This window comes from Moschus berezovskii, chromosome 18 (genome assembly GCF_049115385.1).
Source record: "Moschus berezovskii isolate FMDL1 chromosome 18, NW_MosBer_1.0, whole genome shotgun sequence".
NCBI lineage: Eukaryota > Metazoa > Chordata > Mammalia > Artiodactyla > Moschidae > Moschus > Moschus berezovskii.
In genome coordinates, this window is record NC_142477.1 from 31,624,639 (window position 1) to 31,649,214 (window position 24,576).

General features: G+C 37.6%; 1 non-coding gene across 1 annotated transcript; it reads left to right on the forward strand.

Moving 5' to 3' along the window:
- The first annotated feature begins 23,813 nt into the window (after nt 1–23,813).
- Nucleotides 23,814–23,921, forward strand: LOC129553455 (U6 spliceosomal RNA). Its single transcript, XR_008685477.2, has one exon. It is a non-coding gene; the product is annotated as a U6 spliceosomal RNA (small nuclear RNA).
- The last annotated feature ends 655 nt before the right edge of the window (nt 23,922–24,576 follow it).

Below are 24,576 nucleotides of genomic sequence, written 5' to 3' on the forward strand. Positions count from 1 at the left end.
TGGGTAATTTTGTGTTTCATTCACCTTGCTTTGCCTATATGTATATTTTCTCTACAAATATATGTGGTACTTCAATGACATAATATAATTGGAACTCATCAAGAATAATACATTTTGTGGTCTTTTTAATAGGAAAATATTATTTCACCCACCTCCATTTACTAACTACTCATAAAATGTGAAGCCTCATCTTACTTGTACACTAACATCAGGAATATGATTCCAGTTTTGATGAAAATTCCGTGAGACTGAAGAAAAGCAGTCTCATGCACACTCCATGATTGCTTTAACATGAATTACTGCTGCAAATCCATGGGCAATGTATATAAACAAATACTCAATGTTTTAATGCTTTTTTTAAAATAAAGTTAGATTGTGTTGGTTACACTTTCACATTTCAAAATGTCTTTTAGAGTTATCTATGTGTTTTTTTTTATTTCTTTAATGTCAAACTATACTTTGAGATGTTCAAACATACAAGAAAAAAAGCTTATTAAAAGAAATATTCTGAAAGCAATCTTTCTCAAGCTACTTATACCATGATTACATGAAAAGTAAAATTACTGCTTTTGAGTACCAGGGAAAAAAATAGACGGCATCATAATTTATGCATGTGTGCCCAGTAGTGTCCAACACTGTGACCCTAGGGAATATTGCCTGCTGGACTCATCTGTCCATGGGATTTTTCCAGACAAGAATACTGGAGTGGGTTGCCATTTCCTCCTCCAGGGGATCTTCCTGACTCAGGGATCAAACCCATGTCTCCTGCAGTTTCTGCATTGGCAGGTGAATTCTTTACCTCTGAACCATCTAGGAAGCCCTTATCATAACTTATAGGCTAACTTAATTAGGAGATATTGAGGTTAACTCTGAAATTTAAATGTAAATAAGATTTTTTAAAATCTCGATGTATAGTTATTACAAATGCATGTGATGAGTTAAGCTTTGAAAACCAGTAAATTGGAGTGGTTCTTAAATATCCCTTTGGCTATCCCTTCCCTTCATTTCAAATCATTCAGAAAGTCTTGCAGACTTGATGTCTTAGATCTTTCCTGAAGGCCCCCTGCCACTCTATTTCTGCTGGCTGCGGGCTAATGCTCATTAATTCTTCATTTGAATACTCATATTCTGGACTCCCCTGTGACCATCCTCCACATTGCTGCCAGTGTGATTGTTCTGAAATGGAAATATGGTCATTCCTCTGTAATTCACTTGTGTCATTGACTTCCCAGAGCCTACTTTGAAGTAAAATGCCAGTTGGCAGCATTTTCAAGAACTATTGTGATCTTGTCCCTGCTTCCTTCTCAGGAGCATACCTTGTCTGTCTGCAAAACCTCCCAGATCCAGCTCTACTAAGCACTTTGTCATCACTCAAAGGTTTCATGAGTTTTCACTGCTCTGCAAGTTGCATCTTCTATTGTCACTGCCTGGAATATATTACTCTTCTTGATCCTGAAAAGTAGAATTCATTTCTCTTTATTTATTTGTATTTTTTCTAAAGTTCATGATTAACAAGAGTACATTGTCATTTGAAAAACCTCAGTGCAAAAACACGTACTTAATTTTTTGACCACCCAGTAATTTTATATTTCTATGCAAATGTTCTTTTATTTCCCCTTTCAGAATTACTAAATGATAATATCACATCACTTATATTCTCAGATGATTTCACTAATGTTCTCCCAGCAAGCAAGCAGATAAAAAACAAATGACACTCCTTAAGTTAAACATTTCCTCCTCTACCCCTTGCTGGGTGCTCAATAAAGCTCTAATAAACATCTTCAGGTATTTTATGTGACAAACTGTCTGACATGCCTAGGAAATTCTTCAAGCTGGTTACTTTTTCACTCCCTAAATGTGTTGCTACATGACAAGTACTCATGTAATATTTGTTTACAAAATTAAAGATAGCAAATAATTAAGAATAAGCTGAATTTTTATTATTTTAGTGTTATTTAAAAAATTTAATCAAAATGACATACATATTCAGTTAACATTTAGTCTTGGTCATGTTCTTGCTTAAATTGTGTAGGTATGAGCATGCAGTTCACTCCAGCACCATTTTTCTCTTCCTGTGTATTGGGTACTTTGTTATTTGTTTGGGCAATTCAGAGAAATACAATGACTATTTAGTCAATGTTTTCATATTATAAGTGATTGGTGACACAATAGTTTGTACTCTGTGCCATCTACTATTTAATCAGCTAATAAGGTACTTTACTAGCTGGAGTTTAATAATCTTATTTTGTGTGTGTGTAGGTCATATATGGATGTGAGAGTTGGACTGTGAAGAAAGCTGATCGCCGAAGAATTGATGTTTTTGAACTGTGGTGCTGGAGAAGACTCTTGAGAGTCCCTTATACTGCAAGGAGATCCAACCAGTCCATTCTAAAGGAGATCAGTCCTGGGTGTTCATTGGAAGGACTGATGCTGAAGCTGAAACTGCAATACTTTGGCCACCTCATGTGACGAGTTGACTCACTGGAAAAGACTCTGATGCTAGGAAAGGTTGGGGACGGGAGGAGACGGGAACGACAGAGAATGAAATGGCTGGATGGCATCACCAACTTTGTGGACATGAGTTTGAGTGAACTCCGGGAGTTGGTGATGGACAGGGAGGCCTGGTGTGCTGTGATTCATGGGGTCGTGGAGAGTCGGACACGACTGAGCGACTGAACTGAACTGAAAATAATTAAAATGCATTCAAAATATGTATTGTATAAGAACAGGAGAGCCTGTTGTGCTGCAGTGCATGCGGTTGCAACGAAGCAGACATGACTGAGCAACTGAACAACAGCAATATTTCCTAGTAAATCATATCATTCATTATAGATCAAATCTTAGAGTTACAACACTATAAAAGGTAATAAATCGGTGTTTATTGAAATTATAATAATTCTTATAAGACTTTTGAGTAATTTCCACTAGTGAAAAACTATGAAGTAGTGTAGTTTTTAGCATTTGTCTATCATTCTTCCAATGTGAAACCCACTCACAAAGAACTATCCATAGTGGCACACCATGTCCACTCTGGTTGCATCTCAAGATACTTACTTTCCCTTCCCCCACTAAAGCACTGAGTTCTTAGTTATTTTTCAGGGACCGTATCTCTGATCTTTGCATAATAATTTGATAAAATCAATTTTCTGAAATATTAATCTGTTAGGACATGTTATGCAAGTGTCCTAAATTGGTTCTCCTGTATTACTATGATTTTTAGTTTGGTAATGTTGCCATAACGAATTGCCACAAATTTAGAGACTTAAAATAACACAGGCATTATCTCACAGTGCAGTTAGTCTGAAGGCTAGCTTGTTTGGGTCTCAGAGGCTAAAGTCAAGGTGTGTACAGTGTTCTGCTACTTTGTTGTTTTTCAGTTGCTAAACTGTGCCCAATTCTTTGTGTTCCCCAGTGGCTCAGTGCAACAAATCTGCCTGCAATGTAGGAGACACAAGAAACATGGGTTTGATCCCTGAGCGGGGAAAATCCCCCAGAGAAGGGGATTTTCTCACTGCAGTATTCTTGCCTGGGAAATTGCATGGCAGAGGAGGAGCCTGGCAGGCTACAGTCCATGGGGTCCCAGAGAGATAGACACAACTGAAGTGAGTGAGCACAGTGCGTACTTTGAGACTGTGGACTGTGTTCCCTTCTTGACACTTTAAGGGAGAATCCACTTCCAGGCTTATGTGAGTTGTTGGTAGCATTCACTTCCTTGTGGTTGTGAATTTAAGGTCCCTGCTTTCTTAATGGCTATTGGCTAGGGATCAGGGATCCTTCTCAGCTTCTAGAGACCGCTAGCCTTCCTTGGCTGCTGACCCCATTCTTTCCTCCATCTTTAACCCATCAGGACTGGGGAAATACACTTCCATTACTCAGATCTCTCATGCTTCATCTCTTTGACTGACTCATGTCTTCTTTGGTTTTCATGGGCTCATATGATTACATTAAGTCCATTCAGATAATCCATGATAACCTTCCTCATATAAATCAATGGGTTGGTCACCTTAATTGCAGGTATGAATTCCATGTATCAAGACTCTTCTCAGCTGTACTCATATCAATTCTTTGCTGAACAGTTACAGAATACAAAATCTTGGGGAGACAGTTTTACAGTTCTATCAACCACATCATACAATGATTTTTTTTCTTCTTCCATAAAACATATTTAATAAGTTAGCTATAAATATTGAGCATTTGTTGAGACTTTTATTTTTTCCTTTACTTCCTTTTTAAAGAAAGAGGAGAAAAACCCTAACGAACACCTTCATTACAAGTCTCTCTCTCTCTCATTCTCCTAGTCTTCTTCCTCCTCTCTCTTAGATATTTTGTTGTTGTTATAAGTTGTTCTTAAATATACAACTTCTGACCAATGCCATTGACATATCAGGCACTTTCCAGGTTCCTCCTTTGCCATCTTTAGAATGTGGACTTCATTCCCCTATTCATAGAAAGGCTGATGATCTTCTGACAACCTGTCATTATTCCAAGCATAAAGAAGAGGAGAGGGTGGGAAAAAAAAAAGTGTCTAAGGGCACAAACACAAATGCAGATTTATGGAGCCTGGCCATTCTTCAAAATATTCCCCAAAGCTCTGTTCAATGACTTGCTTTCATCTCATTGTTGAAACTATGCTACAGTGCTTTCCCTAGATGAAAGAATTTCAACTAGGGAAAGAGTGGGCTGAATAGACTGGGCTGATAAATATCATTGTGTCTGACACACTTTAGTAGACAAAAGATACTATAGTTTATATTTGATTATTTCTTGTCTTAAATTGGATAGACCAAAAAAAAAAAAAAAAAAAATTAACTCACTTGACTGAACTGAGCCTTGGTGTCCTGAAATTCATTTCATGAAGTCTGAAAAAACCAATAATCCCTAAAATTCAGAAAAATAATTCTTTTTTTTTTTTAGTAAATCTTGTTTGTGTGCTCAGTTACTTCAGTCATGTCTAACTTTTTGCAACCCCTCAGACTTCAGCCCCCCAGGCTGCAGGGGGTTGTCATGCCCTCCTCCAGGGCACCTTTATGATCCAGGGATCCAACATGTATCTCCTGCATTGACAGATTCCTTACTACTGAGCTACCTGGGAAACCCTGGTAAATCTTAAATCATATGTAATATTTTTTTTTTTTGCAGTCAATCAGTCATGTCTGACTCTGCGATCCCATGGATTGCAGCATATTATGCTTTCCTATCCTTCACAATCACTCAGAGTTTGCTCAAACTCGTGTCCACTGATGGATGATGACATCTAACCATCTCATCTTCTGTCATCCCCTTCTCCTCCTGCTCTCGGTTTTTCCCAGTATCAGGGTCATTTCCAATGAATCAGCTCTTCACATCAGGTTGCCAAAGTATTGGAGCTTCAACTTCAGCATCAGTACTTTCAATGAGTATTCAGTGTTAATATCCTTTGGGAAATCAGGATTGACTTGTTGGATCTCCTTACAGTCCAAGGGACTCACAGGAGTCTTCTTCAGAACCACAGTTTGAAATAATCAATCTCTGGCACTCAGCCTTCTTTGTGGTCCAATTCTCACAACCAGACATGAATACTGGAAAAAGCATAGCTTTAATTATATGGACCTTTGTTGGCAAAGTGAAGTCCCTGCTTTTTAATACACTGTCTAAGTTTGCTATAGCTATTCTTCCAAGGAGCAAGCATCTTTTAATTAAATGACTGCAGTTATGATCTGCAGTGTTTTCAGAGTCCAAGAAAATAGACTGTCACTGTTTTCATTTCTGCTCAATCTGTTTGCCATTAAGTGATGGGACTGGATCCTATGATCTTAGTTTTATGAATGTTGAGTTTTAAGCCAACTATTTTTACTCTCTTCTTTAATATTCATCAAGAGGCTATTTCATTCCTCTTTGCTTTCTGCCATAAGGGTGGTGTCATCTACATCAGATCAGATCAGTCGCTCAGTCGTGTCCAACTCTCCGTGACCCCATGAATCACAGCACGCCAGGCCTCCCTGTCCATCACCAACTACCGGAGTACACTCAAACTCATGTCCACAGAGTCGGTGATGCCATCCAGCCATCTCATTCTCCGTCGTCCCCTTCTCCTCCCACCCCCAACCTTTCCCAGCGTCAGAGTCTTTTTCAGTGAGTCAACTCGTCGCATGAGGTGGCCAAAGTATTGCAGTTTCAGCTTTAGCATCAGTCCCTCCAATGAACATCCAGGACTGATCTCCTTTAGAATGGACTGGTTGGATCTCCTTGCAGTATAAGGGACTCTCAAGAGTCTTCTCCAACACCACAGTTCAAAAGCATCGATTCTTCGGTGATCAGCCTTCTTCACAGTCCAACTCTCACATCTATACATGACCATGGGAAAAACCATTGCCTTGACTAGACGGACCTTGGTTGGCAAAGTAATGTCTCTGCTTTTTAATATACTATCAAGGTTGGTCATAACTTTCCTTCCAAGGAGCAAGCGTCTTTTAATTTCATGGCTGCAATCACCATCTGCAGTGATTTTGGAGCCCAAAAAAATAAAGTCTGACACTGTCTCCACTGTTTTTCCATCTATTTCCCATGTAGTGATGGGACCAGATGCCATGATCTTTGTTTTCTGAATGTTGAGCTTCAAGCCAACCTTTTCACTCTCCTCTTTCACTTTCATCAAGAGGCTTTTGAGTTCCTCTTCACTTTCTGCCATAAGGGTGGTGTCATCTGCATATCTGAGGTTATTGATATTTCTCCCAGCAATCTTGATTCCAGCTTGTGCTTCTTCCAGCCCAGCGTTCCTCATGATGTACTCTGCATAGAAGTTAAATAAGCAAGGTGACAATATACAACCTTGACGTACACATTTTACTATTTGGAACCAGTCTGTTGTTCCATGTCCAGTTCTGACTGTTGCTTCCTGACCTGCATACAGGTTTCTCAAGAGGCAGGTCAGGTGGTCTGGTATTCCCATCTCTTTCAGAATGTTCCACAGTTTATTGTGATCGACACAGTCAAAGGCTTTGGCATAGTCATTGAAGCAGAAATAGATGTTTTTCTGGAACTCTCTTGCTTTCTCCATGATCCAGCGGATGTTGACAATTTGATCTCTGGTGCCTCTGCCTTTTCTAAAACCTGCTTGAACATCTGGGAGTTCACGGTTCACATACTGCTGAAGCCTGGCTTGGAGAATTTTATTAATATTTCTCTCTGCAATCTTGATTCCATCTTAAGCTTCATCCATGTAATTTGTTTTAAATTAATCTTTCTAAAATGAAAAATTTTATTGTTAACTTTTATAGGATTAAGTCAAAGACATGGAGTGTTAGAAATCCAATACACTGTATATTTCGCCATCAAAGATCTGTATAGTCAGAACTATAATCATGCATAGATGTGAGAGTTAGACCATAAAGAAGACTGAGTGACAAAGATTTGATGCTTTTAAATTGTGGTGTTGGAGAAGACTTTTGAAAGTCCCTTGCACTGCAAGGAGATCAAACCAGTCAATCATAAAGGAAATCAGTCCTGAATTGGAAAGACTGATACTGAAGCTGAACCTCCAATACTTTGGCCACATGATGCAAAGAACTGATTCATTAGAAAAGACCCTGATTCTGGGTGAGATTGAAGGCAGGAGGAAAAGCAGACGACAGAGAATGAGATGGTTAGATGGTGTCAGCTACTTGACAGACATGAGTTGAAGCCAGCTCCTGGAGTTGTCTATGGATAGGGAAACCTGGCATGCTGCAGTCCATGGGGTCACAAAGAGTTGTACATGGCTGAGTGACTGAACAGAACTGAATATATTTTGAATTGTAGAATATAATGATTTATGATCTTTTTTCTTAGCACAAATGATAATAAGCTTTTACCTTGACTTTCTGTCATGTTCTTTTCTGCAGTTGTCCTAAAATTAGGATAAGTTAAGTGAAGACAAAGGAGAAGGTAGTGGCAGAGTTTGAGATAGTTGGATGGTCCATTGGACCAGCTTTGTGGACATGAGTTTGAGCAATTTCTGGGCAAAAGGGAAGGACAGGAGAGCCTGTTGTGCTGCAGTACATGGGGTTGCAGGAATTGGACACAAGTTAGCAACTGAACAACAGCAACAGTATATTCTAACCCATTTAAGATTTATGCATCTGATTTTGTGGATTTTCGTGACTAACCTTCAAAATAGCATTCCTATAGCAGAAGTTGATTAATAGCAACAGCAAATTTAAGGCATATTATTTTATAATTTCAGTGATCTTAGTCCTTACACTTAAAAAAAAAAGCTCCATATCAATAAACACTATTCAGAGGACTTTGCCATGTAACCAAAATATCAGCAATGCTCTCTACTTCACCATTCTCTTGTCTGAGAGGCATAATGTAGATGATGAGTCATAAAAAATTGAGATTCAAAGCAATTATTTTCCAAACTACTTGGCACTGAAAAAATTGTAGTCATTTGGAAGTATGTAAGACTCTGAACCAAATGCACTTACTATTACATAAAATGCCAGAGTCAAAATACATAATAATTATCCCTGAATTTCAAGGACAAATCAGTTAGCTACAATAATTTTTAAGTCCTTGAGCATTTATTGGAAAGCATACTGAAAATGGGAATATGCAACTGACTATATATCCCCCAACAACACATTGATTTTCAGCTATTTCAATAATGGAATAGATCTTAGTGTAGGACTGCTCTGTGATAGAAGCAATCATTCTAAGTGAAGTTTGGATTTAAAGCTATGTCAAGATGTGAGGAAATTACTTCTGCTAAAAAGTTTCCTTTTTAATCTGTTGCAACTTTATTTACAATTATCCAAGGATATTTTATTCCAAAGGTCTTTCATCATAAAATATTTTCATTTTAGCATTTATTATTATGTGACAATTCGAGCAGGTAATACATACTGGAGAATTTACAGTATATCAAAGTCAGATGTGAAGTTGTCTTTCTTAGAAAGTGACAACTGAGATATGACTAAGGCTCCAAATAGTACAATAGTACTGTTACATGTAGATAAAACATGTCCTTAAAACAAGACAAAACTAAACAAAATTGGTAGATACAGCATGTTCTTAAAAACAGCACAAAACAAAATTGGTAGGACTCTAAAAGGACAGATACATAGAAAAGGATGCGTGCCGGGTGAAACGCCATGTGAAACAACCTTGGACCGAGAAAGCTAGGGGAGTCTGCTGCTGCTGCTGCTAAGTCACTTCAGTCGTGTCCGACTCTGTGTGACCCCACAGACGGAAGCCCACCAGGCTCCCCCGTCCCTGGGATTCTCCAGGCAAGAACACTGGAGCGGGTTGCCATTTCCGATTCTCCAATGTGTGAAAGTGAAAATTGAAAGTGAAGTCTCTCAGTCGTGTCTGACCCTTAGCGACCCCATGGACTGCAGCCTACCAGGCTCCTCCATCCATGGGATTTTCTAGGCAAGAGTACTGGAGTGGCTTGCCATTGGAGTCTACATGCCCTGAAAGACTCTTTCTTCATAAACCCCATCGCCCTCCACAGCAAAGGTCAACTAGAAGTGCTTATAGACTGGAGAGGGGAACATAGCCCTGTGGATGGGACAAGTATACACATCCTAAACCTTCCGTTATTCCTACACAAGAGCTCTTCTTAATATTAATATTCATTGGAGGGACTGATGCTAAGGCTGAAACTCCAATACTTCAGCCACCTGATACGAAGAACTGACTCATTGGAAAAGTCTCTGATGCTGGGGAAGATTGAAGGCAGGAGGAGAAGGGGATGACAGAGGATGAGATTGTTGGATGGCATCACCAAGTCAATGGACATAAGTTTGAGCAAGCTCCAGGAGTTGGTGATGTACAGGAAAGCCTGGAGTGCTACAATCCATGTAATCACAGAGTCTGACACGACTGAGTGACTGAACTGTGATAGGTGTAACAATCATTGAAGGTAGAACCTGATTAATTATATTTATTAAAAATATAACTATGTATATTCTAAATTCACAGGAAATCACTACAAACTTTATGAGATATATAAGTAATAAGTCAATACTGGAAGTAAAATGATATACTAAACAATGTTTGTTTAATGCAAAAGAAGGTAGAGCAAGAGTATGTAAAGATTAAATTTAGTTCAGTTCAGTAGCTCAGTCGTGTCTGACTCTTTGCGATCCCATGAACCACAGTACGCCAGGCCTCCCTGTCCATCACCAACTCCCAGAGTTTACCCAAACTCGGGTCCAATGAATCACTGATGCCAACCAACCATCTCATCTCTGTTGTCCCCTTCTCCTCCTGCCTTCAATCTTTGCCAAAATCAGGGTCTTTTCAAATGAGTCAGTTCTTCCAATCAGGTGGCCAAAATATTGGAGTTTCAGCTTCAACATCAGTCCTTCCAAAGAACACCCAGGAATGATCTCCTTTAGGATGGACTGGTTGGATCTCCTTGCAGTCCAAGGGACTCTCAAGAGTCTTCTTCAATACCACAGTTCAAAAGCATCAATTCTTCGCCTCTCAGCTTTCTTTATAGTTCAAATCTCACATCCATACATGACCACTGGAAAAACCATAGCCTTGAGAGACAGACCTTTGTTGATAATGTAATGTCTCTGCTTTTTAATATGCTGTCTAGGTTGGTCATGCTGCTGCTGACGTACTCCTTTTCCTATTTGGAACCAGTCTGTTGTTCCATGTAGAGTTCTGACTGTTGCTTCCTGACCTGTATACAGGTTTCTCAAGAGGCAGGTCAGGTGGACTGGTATTCCCATCTCTTTCAGAATTTTCCACAGTTTATTGTGATCCACACAATCAGAGGTTTTGGCATAGTCAATAAAGCAGAAATAGATGTTTTTCTGGTACTCTTTTACTTTTTCCATGATCCAGCAGATGTTGGCAATTTGATCTCTGGTTCCTCTTCCTTTTCTAAAACCAGCTTGAACATCTGGAAGTTCATGGTTCACGTATTGCTAAAGCCTGGCTTGGAGAATTTTTAGCACTACTTTACTAGCGTGTGAGATGAGTGTCATTGTGTGGTACTTTGAGCATTCTTTGGCATTGCCTTTCTTTGGGATTGGAATGAAAACTGACCTTTTCCAGCCCTGTGACCACTGCTGAGTTTTCCAAATTTGCTGATATATTGAGTGCAACACTTTCACAGCATCATCTTTGAGGATTTGAAATAGCTCAACCTCCACTAGCTTTGTTCCGTTGTGATGCTTCCTAAGGCCCACTTGACTTCACAGTCCAGGATGTCTGGCTCTAGGTTGAGTGATCACACCATTGTAATTATCTGGGTCATGAAGATCTGTTTTGTACAGTTCTTCTGTGTATTCTTGCCACCTCTTCTTAATATCTTCTGCTTCTGTTAGGTTGCTACCATATCTGTCCTTTATTGAGTCCATCTTTGCATGAAATGTTCCCTTGGTATCTCTAATTTTCTTGAAGAGATCTTTAGTCTTTCCCATTCTATTGTTTTCCTCTATTTCTTTACATTGATCACTGAGGAAGACTTTCTCATCTCTCCTTGCTATTCTTTGGAACTCTGTATTCAAGTGGGTATATCTTTCCTTGTTATTATAGTTAACTCTTATAGCTAGCATTGTTGCTGCATTGTCAAATCTGATTAGCTATTTGTGTTAAGAATATTTTCTGAGTGGTACATGAGTACATAGTGTCTTTGAAAAGTGTTTCTCATTAAAATTACCCCAGGATTCTTGTCAGGAATTTAGTTTCTTGTGAATCCCATTAGGGTATTTGGAATTGAAGACCTGGAAAGCATATTTTAAAAAGAAACCCAAGTGATTTTTCACCCACACTCAAGTTATAATTTGTAAAACTCACCGTATTAGCTTGTGAATTAAAGTTACATTCTCTGTGGGATTTCTATTCTACACCCAATTTAAATCTAGGATATGTCTATTTCTAATTCATTTCAAGCCAATTAACTTTCCTTATTTACTAATAAAATTCACATTTACTTATTAGTGTATTTTTCTTACTTAATTTAAGAAAACCACTTTTAATGTGAATGCATTAATCAAAGTTTTCATTTTAATTAATGATAAACTGAATTCCAGAAAATTGGTATGTAATTTTATTAAAATTAATTATAATGAAGTTAAAACAATCACCTTTAAGAATGTGCATGTCCTTCTAATAGGGATTATATTTCAACGGCTACTTACATACTTACATACATAACTCAGAGTGTTGTAGCCATGCATTCTGGGAAACAAACTCACTCAGAAGGATAATGCAGATAGTGGAGTGCAGTTTATTACACCGGTGGGCCCAAGGCAGAGTCTCCTCTTAGACAAGGACCAAAACCATCATTTTTGAAAATCTTTTATACCATATGTATATGTCGAACCCAGCACCCCAATTTCCTTGAGACTTACATAAAACAAAGGAAGGGTAAATACAATCACAATAACCCCATCATTCCTGTGTTAGGTGTTCAAACAGTTAATAATCAATAAGCCTGTGATAACATTCCGATAGACACGGAAAGAGTTTATGACCTGTCTGGAGGCAGGGATGATTAGAGTATGTTTTCTCTTAGGTGATGAGTAACCTGGATGTGATCTTCAAGATTCCCCTTCCAGAGGGGGTCTTATCTTTTTATTGTAGTTTCCATAGGCACTGAGCACAGAGTTCAGAGTCCATTGGAGAGGTGGCTGAGCATGATCAGCATGAACAGGCCTAAGATGGAGTCCAGGCCCTATGAATTCCCTCTTCAAGAGAACTGTAATGTATATTAAACCCTGATTGTTATTAGCTGTTTTTGCTGTTCCTTCACTGTGATAATACTATACCTAAAAAGAATGTGAGACTTAGGGATTTGAAATGGCTAAAAGTGAAAGTGCAAGTTGCTGAGTTGTATGCAGCTCGTTGCGACCCCATGAACTGTAGTCCATGGAATTCTCCAAGCCAGAATACTGGAGTGGGTAGCCTTTCCCTTCTCCAAGGGATCTTCCCAAGCAAGGGATTGAACCCAGGTCTCCCACATTGCAGGCAGATTCTTTACCAGCTTAGTCACAAGGGAAGTCCTTGAAATGGCTAAGGGCTTTTGTTAATCTCTTCATTAAAAAATAACATTGAAATTATAGAATAATCACAAAATAAGATAAACAGTTAAAGACTTGGAGGTCCTGAAAAATCAAGAGGAGTCCCTTGTAAAACTAATTATTGATTTCTTTCTGAAGGATACAGAGCCAACAAGATCAGATTCACTTTAGAGGATAACCCAAACTGGAATAAAGATTGCTGGGAGAAATATCAATAACCTCAGATATGCAGATGACACTACCCTTATGGCAGAAAGTGAAGAGGAACTCAAAAGCCTCTTGATGAAAGTGAAAGCGGAGAGTGAAAAGGTTGGCTTGAATCTCAACATTCAGAAAACAAAGATCATGGCATCTGGTCCCATCACTTCATGGAAAATAGATGGAAAAACAGTGTAAATGGTGTCAGACTTTATTTTTTTGGGCTCCAAAATCACTGCTAGTCAAGGCTATGGTTTTTCCCGTGGTCATGTATGGATGTGAGAGTTGGACTGTGAAGAAGGCTGATCGCCGAAGAATAGATGCTTTTGAACTGTGGTGTTGGAGAAGACTCTTGAGAGTCTCTTGTACCGCAAGGAGATCCAACCAGTCCATTCTAAGGGAGATCGATCCTGGGTGTTCATTGGAAGGACTGATGCTAAAGCTGAAACTCCAATACTTTGGCCACCTCATGCGACGAGTTGACTCACTGGAAAAGACTCTGATGCTGGGAAAGGTTGGGGGCGGGAGGAGAAGGGGACAACCAAGGATGAGATGGCTGGATGGCATCACCGTCTCTGAGGACATGAGTTTGAGTGAACTCTGGGAGTTGGTGATGGACAGGGAGGCCTGGCGTGCTGTGATTTATGGGGTCGCGGAGAGTCGGACACGACTGAGCGACTGAACTGAACTGAACTAAACTGAATCTGAAGTTCAATAAAAGCAAAATTAAGAAACCTCAAAATGATTCCAAATATCCTAAAATGCATTAGGTCAAGAAATAGTTGGGAAACTAGAGAAGATTGTCTTATAGCCAAGTGTGAAATATATTACTTGTGCCAGTTACCTCTTAACATTTTCTGTATCTAGAGAATTTGTCCCAGAATACCCTCCCAAGAGATCAAGTATGGCAGGTTCCCAGAGTGTTGAAGCTGGAAGGAGAAGCTAAGAAGTGCTTAGGAAAACTTCTGATGATTAACATATAAATGGCTATTTCTTCCTACTCAACAGAATAGTGAGACCAGACTCAAATTCATAATTGCAACCACAGCGAGAAATCAAGTAAAGTAAAAGTGCATCTGCTGTTTGGAAAATAAAGAAACATTTAGTGTTGCACTGAGTGAATGAAAATAAGCCACTTCAACTGTTAATATTGATCAGTGTTAACTATTGTTATAAATTTACACAGAAAAATCCATAATGACCAAACATCTGGGGGAACATAGAAAAGGAGCCCTAGCTGGAGCAAGTGAAAGAGCTATCTATTAATGAAAGAAATTAATAGAAAAAATAAACACAAATGATAAGTATCTTTATTTAGTAGTTTTGATAAGGTAGTATTTCTGTAAAACATGAATATGAAACTTTTTAAAGGGAGCTTAGAAATTTAAAATAGATGCAAATGCAACCTCAATAATATGTATCCTACTGAAGAATGTTGCTCTTTGGTCACTAAGTTGTGTCCAACTCTGAAACCCCAGGGACTGCAGCATGCCAGGCTTCCCTGTCCTTCACTACCTCCCAGAGTTTGCTCAAATTCATGTCCATTGAGTCAGTGATGCTGTTGAACAATCTCATCCTCTACCTGAGGAACAGATATAGGAGAAAAAGGATCAGGATACATGTGAAACAATCCTGCACCGAAGAAACTGACTGTCTACCTGTCCTGGAGGACTCTTTCTTCCTGAAACTCATTGGCCTCTCACAGCGACGGTCTGAGCATCAACTAAAAAGTGCTTATGGTGATGCAGACTGAAGAAGGAAAAAAATAAAGAGGGAATTACATCATAATAAAACCTGGATTTCAGTTCAGTTCAGTTCAGTCGCTCAGTCCTGTCCCACTCTTTGCGACCCCATGAATCATACCACGCCAGGCCTCCCTATCCATCACCAACTCCCGGAGTTCACTCAAACTCACCTCCATCGAGTCGGTGATGCCAGCCAGCCATCTCATTCTCTGTTGTCCCTTCTTCTCCTACCCCCAATCCCTCCCAGCATCAGACTCTTTTCCAGTGAGTCAACTCGTCGCATGAGGTGGCCAAAGTATTGGAGTTTCAGCTTTAGCATCAGTCCTTCCAATGAATACCCAGGATTGATCTCCTTTAGAATGGACTGGTTGGATCTCCTTGAAGTCCTTTACTCTATATTAAAAATTATTAGAAAGAGACATCACTGTTCCTACAATGGTCCATATAGTCAAAGCTATGGTTTCTCCACTAGTTATGTACACATGTAAGAGTTGGACCATAAAGAAGACTGACTGCTGAAGAATTAATGATTTCAATCTGCAGTGCTGGAGAAGACTCCTGAGAATCCCTTGGATAACAAGGAGGTCAATCCTAAAGGAAATCAACCCTGAATATTCACTGGAAGGACTGACACTGAAGCGAAGCTTTGGTACTTTGGCCGCCTGATGCAAAGAGCCAACTCATTGGAAAAGACCAGATGCTAGGAAAGATTGAAAGCAAGTGGAGGAAGTGACAGAGGATGAGATAGTTGGATGGCATCATCAACTCAATGAACATGAGTCTGAGCACACTCCAGGAGATAGTGAAGGACAGGGCAGCCTGCATTCTTCAGTCCATGGGGTCACAAAGAGTCAGACAGGACTTAGTGACTGAAAAACAACAATAAAAATTATCTACCCATGCCCCTTTATATATTGGCCTCCTGGGTGGTACAAAAGTCATAAAGAGCCCACCTCTCAATGAAGGAGACATAAAAGAGGCAAGTTCCATCCCTGAGTTGGGAAGATCCTCTGGAAGAGGAAATGACAACCCACTCCAGTATTCTTGCCTGCAGAATCCCACGAACAGAAGAGCTTGGCAAGTTATGTCTACAGGGTCATAAAGAGTTGAACAACTTGTGTCTAAGACATGAATATCATTCAGTCTATTCAAGTAACTATAATGTCTACACACATAGAATAAAGGCACTAAAATATTCTTACTAAATTTGGATAAATGGCAACCATATGGATTATGAGCCAATGAATATATAATACGAAAAAAAAAGTTCCCAGGAAGATACTGATGTTTAAAGAAGTAACTAAAAACTAAGAAAAAAATTAGCTAAGCCTTCAATCAAGAAGATAACATAAGAATAATTTTCCCAATCATAAAAAGTTTCTATAATAATTCAGCAGAAACATTGCTTAAAACAAGCAAGTAAAGTGAAAGTGCAAGTCGCTCAGTTGTATCTAACTCTTTGCAACCCTATGGACTGTATAGTCCATGAATTCTCCAGGCCAGAATACTGGAGTGGGTAGCCTTTCCTTTCTCCAGGAGATCTTCCCAATCCAGGGATCAAACCCAGGTCTCCTGCTTTGCAGGTAGATTCTTTACAAGCTGAGCCACAAAGGAAGCCCCTGCAAAAAACAAGCAAACTACATTCCATTTATTTTCTCACAGTGCTGGAGGCCAGATGAAACTCAGTATTACTTATTGGGAATCATGGTGGCGGCAGTACCATGGTTCCTCTAGAGACTCTAAAGGAGAATGTTTTCCTTGAATCTTCTAGTTTCCACACTGTAGGCACCCTGTCAAATATGGTCCATTGCTCCAATCTTCAAGGCCAGCATCTTTAAGTATCTCTCGCTCCATTTTCACACTGCCTTTACTCCTCTGTGTAAAATCTGAGTCTTTCTTGCAAGGATACATGTGATGGCTGGCATTTAGGGCATACTGGTGGCACTAGTGGTAAAGAACCACCTGCTAATTCAAGACACATAAGATGCACAGGTTCGAGCCCTAGGTTGGGAAATTCCACTAGAGCAGGGCATGGCAATCCACTCCAGAATTCTTGTCTGGAGAATCCCATAGACAGAGGAGCCTGGCAGGCTATAGTCCATGGAATTGCAAAGAGTCAGACACGACTGAAGCAATTTGGTATGCATACTCATTGTAATCCATCATAATTTTTTATCACAAGACCTCAGTTGATTCACATCTGCAAATACTCTTGTCTTTTTGAAATATAAGGTCACATTCACAGTTTCCAGGGATGAGAATGCATGTATTTGGGGGCAGACATTTTTCAGCCTACTATGATGCAGCAATATTGATAGATTCACAGTGAAATAATACTTTAACTAGCATTGAACATATTCAATATTTACTTTCAAAATATTTTAATGAGCATAGAAGAGGATTAGAAAAATGTTTGCTTCAACTGAGAATGTGTATTTATAGAAACCTTCAGCATCATTCTTCACGCAGGTCCTGTGATAAGACAGATAATGCAAATGAATGAACTTCGAAATCTCTGTACAAATAAATGTTGCTGAAAATCTAATGTTTCTACTGGAGCTTCAAGGATGTCAAAATATCATCCTGATGAAATTATAACAAACTGACAAAATAAGAGGGCAATTATTGAGAGATTAATAACAGTAAATTAAAAAAAATCTGTTATTTCTTAGAATTAGTTATCAAGATGAACAAAAGTCCTGTGTTACTAGAGCTGAATATTGGGAAAATTAGAAAAAAATAGAGTACTGGTCTTATTTTAAAGCCTACAGATAACCCTGAATTAGGCCTGAGGATCTATAATTCATGGTTATGGAGTAGAATTCCATAAATAGTGATCAAAAATGCATATATACATAAATGAATAAATAGATACTTTCTCAAATATCAAACTAACCTTTCATACTGTTCATTAATCTTACTGAATGAGCACCTGATCCTCAGAGTAATGGTCTCAATCTCATCGAGTTGAAGCAGCTGCCATTCCAAGGAAAATAAACAGAGAGGAATAAAGCATTCTATTTATAGGAGTATTTTAAAAGAACGTCCATCAGAAGCTCTGTAGCTTGAACAAGTACAAAAATACATCTATTACATTTAACTGGAATAGGGCAGAGTGAATCAGTTTCCCAGTTCTGAAATGTTAAAGGGCAGACATTTCATTCTATTTCTTCCTGGCTTCTCTACATCAAAAAAAAAAAAAAAAAGAAAGAAAGAAAGATCCATTCTTGACAGACGGCAGCAGTAGAAGACCTTATTACAACATACAGTCATCTGGTGAATGACTTTGATTACATTGGGTCCTGGTGCTGTGAAAATCAGGTTAAAAAAATATAAGAATGGTTTCTTTTTAGTAAGGAAAATGCCAGGAAATTCTCTCATAAAAGAATAAAAATTCATTCCTGTGAAAGTGAGAGAAAAAACTTAAGCATCCTTATTTTACAAGAGGTAAAGTCTTCAACAAGAAACGGATTTTTGTTGTTGTTTTTTGAGATTTGAAAGATATTTTCTCTATTTGTTTTTCTTAACTTAAACCAAACGGAAATTTTTTGTAAGAATATAATTTATCTTTAGTTCTTTGAATTGAGTCTGCTTTAGGAACAGCAACAATAAAAATTCTTTACAAAAGATACTTTGGTATCATTAAGATTTATAAGACTGAGCTCCATAAGTTTAAAATTGATGTTTTATGGAAACTTACAGAAATTCCACAGCCTAGAGAAGGGCCTACCCCTAAATCAGTACTCAATAAATTTTGTTGAATGAATTAATGATAATTGATATTTAGTTTGGATAAAATGACCCTTAAGTAAATTAAAATTAATAAAACAGATTGCTTTATTACTAGTTCATCTCTGTCTCTCTGGGGCCCAGTGAATATCAGATAATATATATTCTGGGACTATGGTAATGCATTTCTAGATGGTCTCCTATTTCTTAATAAAGGATATCCTTGTGGTTAAATTGTTTAAAGCAATGAAAACCACTATGTGAAAATGATTAGTGTTGAACTACTCAGTTGATGGTACACTATTATTAGAAGCATTAAAAAATATGCCAAAAATCATAGGCTTAAAAATGTAACGATGAATAAAAAGTTAGATTGCTTCAGGAAATAAACCAGGACTAACGTTTCAGTTCAGTTCAGTTGCTCAGTCATGTCTGACTCTTTGTAACTATTTATTTAAAAGGAAATTCTTTTTCCCAAACTGCACTACAGGCAGTACTTTGAGCTATTTGCTATTCACTTAAAAGTGAATGTGTGTTGTATTTTGTTTATTAATAGAATGTGCATTAAAATATTTTTCCTCATACCTGATCTCTTATTAATTAATTTATTATTATCATATCTAAAATATTAAGTTTATTGATTGTGGTTTTTAAATCTGTTAGCCAGTGAAATACATTCCACGTCATTGCTAATGTGAAAATGGGCCCAGTCTCACAGTTATTCAAGAACAAGCCCATAAAGTCTTAAAGTATAACTCCAGTGATCTTAATTCTTGCATTCAGACTGAAGTATACAAAAGTCTGATAAATTAGGCCCCAAGCTGGGCATATTAGAGAGACATATCACACTGTGAAGCTTTCTCCAAATAAAAATCTAAAACTTTTCAAATATACACACACACAGAGATGGGAGTAGGGGTAGGATGGAACTAGAGAACCTCTTTAAAAGGATAGTCTGTGAGATAGAAAACATTTCATTAATTTTTTTCTATAAATAAAAAGACTTACATTGAACTCACTGCTGCTTTTAACATGTTTATAACATCGCCAACTTTTTTCATACAATGAGACATATGATTATATGTATGAGATATGTTGGGAAAGGTATAGTAAATAAATAAGATTTGTTGATAGCTACTGATTTTAAGAATTTCTTTTTCTCATTCATTTCATGTATACTTATTTCTCCTGTAGACTGCTAGGCTCCTCTGTCTACCCCATGGACTGTCTACCTCACCAGACTCCTCTCTCCATGGAATTTCCTAGGCAAGAATATTGGAGTGGGTTGCCATTTCCTTCTCTGGACAAAATTCCTGACCTAGGGATCGAACCCAGGTCCCCTGAATTGCAGGCAGATTCTTTATCATCTGAGCCACTGGTAACTAGAAATAAATACCTTTATTTAAAATTTTAAAAAATAAAACCTATAAGAATTTTTAAAATAAAATTATTAGAAAATATATGTGTATGAAAGTCTCCTCCATAGAACATCAGAATATATGAAATCCCACTGTGATAAATTTATTTGGAAAAAAGTTCTTAAATTGTGTAATAAATTGTAGGAACTTTAGGAATGCTTGTCCTTGCTGTTGTTTTTACTGCTTTGTTTTTTATTTAAATTATAAGCATTTTTAAATTTATCTTATGTTTAAAGAATTAGTTCTTTAAACATAATTAATGTTTAAATATTATGTTTAAATAATAATTAATATTATTAATTCTTATGCCTAAAAAATTAGAATATATCATAAACATATAATTAGAACTCTAATTTGAATGACAGTTTTGTTATTCACTACTATCCATTTTGAGTAGATTTTTTTTTAATTATTCAAATAGAAAACTTATTAGACAGTATATTTCCTGAAATACATTCTTGTTAATAAACTAAGTTACAGCAATTTGTTATATTAATATAATATGCAATGTTTGTAATATTATGATTGAGCACTATGTGAGAAAATTACACTTTAAAATATTATGAAACCACTTGAAAATACAGAGGAAAAATAGTATCTTTTCCTAAGTTAAAATTAGAAAACAGAGCAAGGATAAATGTTTATTTGCTGCTGCTGCTGCTGCTAAGTCACTTCAGTCGTGTCCGACTCTGTGTGACCCCATAGACGGAAGCCCACCAGGCTCCCCCGTCCCTGGGATTCTCCAGGCAAGAACACTGGAGTGGGTTTCCATTTCCTTCTCCAATGTGTGAAAGTGGAAACTGAAAAGTGAAAGTGAAGTCGCTCAGTCGTGTCCAACCCTTAGCGACCCCACGGACTGCAGCCCACCAGGCTCCTCCATCCATGGGATTTTCTAGGCAATAGTACTGGAGTGGCTTGCCATTGCCTTCTCCGAAATGTTTATTTAGATGCCCACAAATAAAAGTATTGGAAAAGAAATAAATTTGAATCCTAACTATGCATTGTGTGTTGTGCTGTGCTCTGTTGCTTCAGTTGTGTCCAACTCTTTGTGATCCTATGGACTATAGCTTGCCAGGTTCCTCTGTCCATGAAATTCTCCAGGCAAGAATACTGGAGTCAGTTGCCATGCCCTCCTCCAGGGGATCTTCCCAACCCAGGGATTGAACCGGTGGCTCTGGCATCTCCTATGCTGCAGGCAGATTCTTTACTGCTGAGCCACCGGGTGAAGCCCCAACTATACATTATGTCAGGTATTATATATAAACATAAGAGGTATTATTAAGATATGCTGAATATTCTAAAACTATTAGTTTCATAATGAAGCAACAACAAAAAAAAGCTCAAGTTATACATGTGATAGAGAATGAGTCAACTCAAAGTGAGTTATTTAAGATCTGAATGAGGGTGAAAAAAGTCCAGCTGAATGCGATCTTTACTACAATAGAGGTGAAATTATTATGGGACTAAGATGGAGAGATGATTATTATATTGGGGGGTTTAGCTGGGCTTTAGATTAAAGGAGGGAGCATCTGAAATGAAATTTGAGGTGAAAATACCATCAGGGAGAAATTTCAGTAAAGTAGGTTAACCAGCTGTAGAACGTGCATTAATCAGAGGGGAAATGCACACACATGGAAAACACGTTGGGAAACTGAAAACAACTGTTGAGTACTTTGTTTTTATTATAGATGCTACTTGTTATAAAATGCTCCTAGGAAATTAAATGCGAAATGAAAAATTTTATCACTAGATGGGAGACTAGACTAAATGTAATCTCTAACATACAGTACTTTAACGTGTGTAAGGTTGCATTCTAAGTGTTTCTCATGAATTAATTTATTCTTGACAACAGATATGAAGATCTACATATACATATTTCCACTTTATGTATGAGGAACAAAGACCCAGAGATGCTGAAAAACTTGCTGAAGTAAATACAGTCTAAAAAAGGCAGATGTATTAAGTTCACCCAAACATTCTGACCTCAGATCTCTGCTCTGAACAATTACACTTAAATAGAGCTTCTCCAATTTTTAAGTGTGATGTCCTTGAACAAATATAATAACACTTCAAATTCTCGTTGTTGTTCCAATCAGAATTCAGGCTACGCCACTTGGTGTAAAGTTTTATTTTTCCAAGGATACAAAATTTACTAGAATTCTTATAAATATTATTAAATTCTTATTCTCAATACCCTCTCTGTTATATTCTTAAACCCAAATATGCAATATTAGTGCAAAAATGAGAAACTCTTTTTATTTGAAAGTAGACAACATGCACGTAAGTAAGGCTGTATTTAGGAATTCATCATTCTTGCTCTAGTTTAATGAAAAATATTTATTGATAAACAGCAGACTCGTTGACAGAATTCAGTGAAATAAAGTCTATGAATAAAAATAAGCTATCTGAAATATATATATTATACATGCTGGGCACTGAAGAATATATGGATTTGATTCAAATCATGTTTGGTTTTTTTTTTTTTTTAATCTCAGACTGGACTATTTTTGTTCATTTACATTCAAATCTACTTTAGGAAAAATATATTATTTATTAAAAAAGTGCTTTAGTCAATTCAGCAGTCAAATTTAGAAAAGTTGACAAAATTTGCAAACATTGATTTAAAAGAAAAATCACCCAATAGTTCTTTTGAAGAGAGGCACAACAAATGTTTGGATCTGACAGTTGGATTCTGTCAGTTTTAGTAATTGTTTTCTTAGACCATCTTGAGAACACTGATATTAACTGTATCCTGAGGTCTGGAAAGTGAATGTTCGTCAGCTGCCCAATTTGTTCTGAAAATGTTAGCTCTCAAGAGAAATCTCCGTCTTTCAGACATGTCTTTTTTCACATCAGCCTCTAGCTGCCAGTGCCAAACTGTATACATTCCTGAAAGTGAAAGTTGCTCAGTCGCATCCGATTCTTTGTGACCCCAGAATTCTCCAGGTAGCCATTCCCTTCTCCAGGAGTTCTTCGCAACCCAGGGATGGAACCCAGGTCTCCCACATTGCAGGCGGATTCTTTACCAGCTGAGCCACCAGGGAAGCCAAAGAATACTGGAGTGGGTAACCTATCCCTTCTCCAGCAGATCTTCCCAACCCAGGAATCCAGCCGAGGTTTTCTGTATTGCAGATGGATTCTTTACCAGCTGAGCTACCAGGTAAGCTGGTATATATTTCTAAGAGATGTCAAAGATCCTGTAATCTCCTAATTAGCTAGAAGGGAATATCAGAGAGTTTCTCTCTCAGTCACACACACACGCACACATACATAGCTTGGAGCCCGTAAATTGTGAATATGGCATAGTATTTGCAACATTGCTTATCTGATTTATTCTTAAAGTTTTCAACTTTTACAGAGTATCAATTGTAGGCATTTTGTGAAATAATCAAAACACGCCTTTAACAACTTCTGTCTGAATGAAACAGACAGAAAAAAAAAAAGTTGCTCTTTTTAGAAATGCAGCTTATTCTATCTAACTCTTCTGTTACTCCTTGTCTTTTATGAGATTTTCCTCCTTCAAATCCCTCCCTCCTGCTGTGATGACACTTACATAAAGATCTGAAAAACTCATACATGACATGTACGTTAATATCTTACTAACCAGAGTAGTTCTTATTTTGTATCTGCTTTGCATGTTCCATCATCATATATATTAGAGCATCATCTTTTGCTTCCTGAACAATCTTAGTGTTTTTGACTGTAGATGTGAGTTTATATCTGGACTCTCTATTCTGAAACACATGTTGTAAAATTGGAGTGATACAGAAAAGATTAGCATGGCCCCTGTGCAAGAATGAGATGCAATTTATGAAGCATTCCATAGTTTTAGGGCTTCCTTGGTGGTTCAGACGTTAAAGAATCTGCCTGCAATGCAGGAGACCTGGATTCAATCCCTGGGTCAGGAAAATCCCCTAGAGAAAGGAACGGCAACCCACTCCAGTATTTTTGCCTGGAGAATCCCATGGACAGAGGAGCCTGGTGGGCTACAGTCCATGGGGTCACAAAGAGTCGGACATGACTGAGCAACTAACACTTTCACTTTCCCTATTCTGTTTGTTTATCCTTATGTGAATATTACACTTTTTTAATTATAGTAGCTGTATAATTAGTCTTACAATTATATAGGGAATGCTGTCCTCCAAAATTGTTTAGTTTTCTTAGATCATTTCCATTTAAATATAAATTTTATAATGTTTGATTATGTCTTCATAAAAAAACTTCATTAAGTCTACAGAACAACAATTAAGTCTCTATTTTAGTCTTTTTTTCTAATTTATCTCAGTAATGCTTTATAATTTCTAATTCTCAGCACTTAACATATAATGGATCAAATATATAATAAAATATTCACGTTTGTTGATGCTATACTAAATGACATTTTTTAAATGTTCAGTTTCCAGTTTTTCCTTGCTAGAACACAGAAAAACAATTGACTTTCATATATTGATATTGTACTGTTTCCTTGTTAAACAAATTTGCAAG